The 692-nt window shown below is 37.6% G+C and overlaps 1 pseudogene; it reads right to left on the minus strand.

The window, feature by feature from the left end:
• Positions 1-341: 341 nt before the first annotated feature.
• LOC145243106 (5S ribosomal RNA) lies at positions 342-460 on the minus strand (annotated as a pseudogene).
• Between the last annotated feature and the right edge of the window lie 232 nt (positions 461-692).

Here is a 692-nt window from a genome sequence, read left to right on the forward strand (position 1 = left end):
TTGATATATTCTTCCTGCTCCATATTTTTTTCTTTGAAACATCCTAACACAGAAGTTGCTATTCCTAGTCTTCTGCTAATGTCAGATTAAGATTCTGGAACTGCAGAATAAAGAAAGACATTTTTTTTTCCAATCGTGTTGTTTGTTGCGATATTATCTCCAGAAGAGGAAAAGATTTTGTGTGTGTGTGTGTGAAACGGCACTAACTCTATTTGGGTTCCACTGACTCCTTCTGGGAGTATGTAATTTACAAGCGATCCCCAGTCGCATGTATATCCCAGTTAAGGGAGATGACGACATTAGATTTTTGCAACTCTTGCAGGGAGGTGTCTACGTCCTCCTACATACAGCGCCTGGACTTCCCAAATTGGTCACCCATTTTAATAATGACCAGGCTCAACATTGTTTAACTTCGGTGATCTGACGGGAACTGGTGTGTCAATGTGATTATGCCGTATTTGTCTGGGTTCATTTTCGTCCTTTGTTTCTCACAAAAAACTCAAATCTTAGAAGTAAAGAACACAAACTTTTAAAGTGTGATGTTAGTTATAAACGCATTGTAAAGTCTTCAGAGATGTTGGTATGTTCTTCCTTCTCAATATTTTTTCTTTAAACATCCAAATGCAGAAGTTGCCATTCTTATTCTTTTACTAATGTCAGATGAAAATCTTGGAATCACTGAGCCAAGAAAC

The sequence above is a fragment of the Euprymna scolopes genome, chromosome 21, assembly GCF_053919585.1.
Source record: "Euprymna scolopes isolate OS-2025 chromosome 21, ASM5391958v1, whole genome shotgun sequence".
Classification (NCBI taxonomy): domain Eukaryota; kingdom Metazoa; phylum Mollusca; class Cephalopoda; order Sepiida; family Sepiolidae; genus Euprymna; species Euprymna scolopes.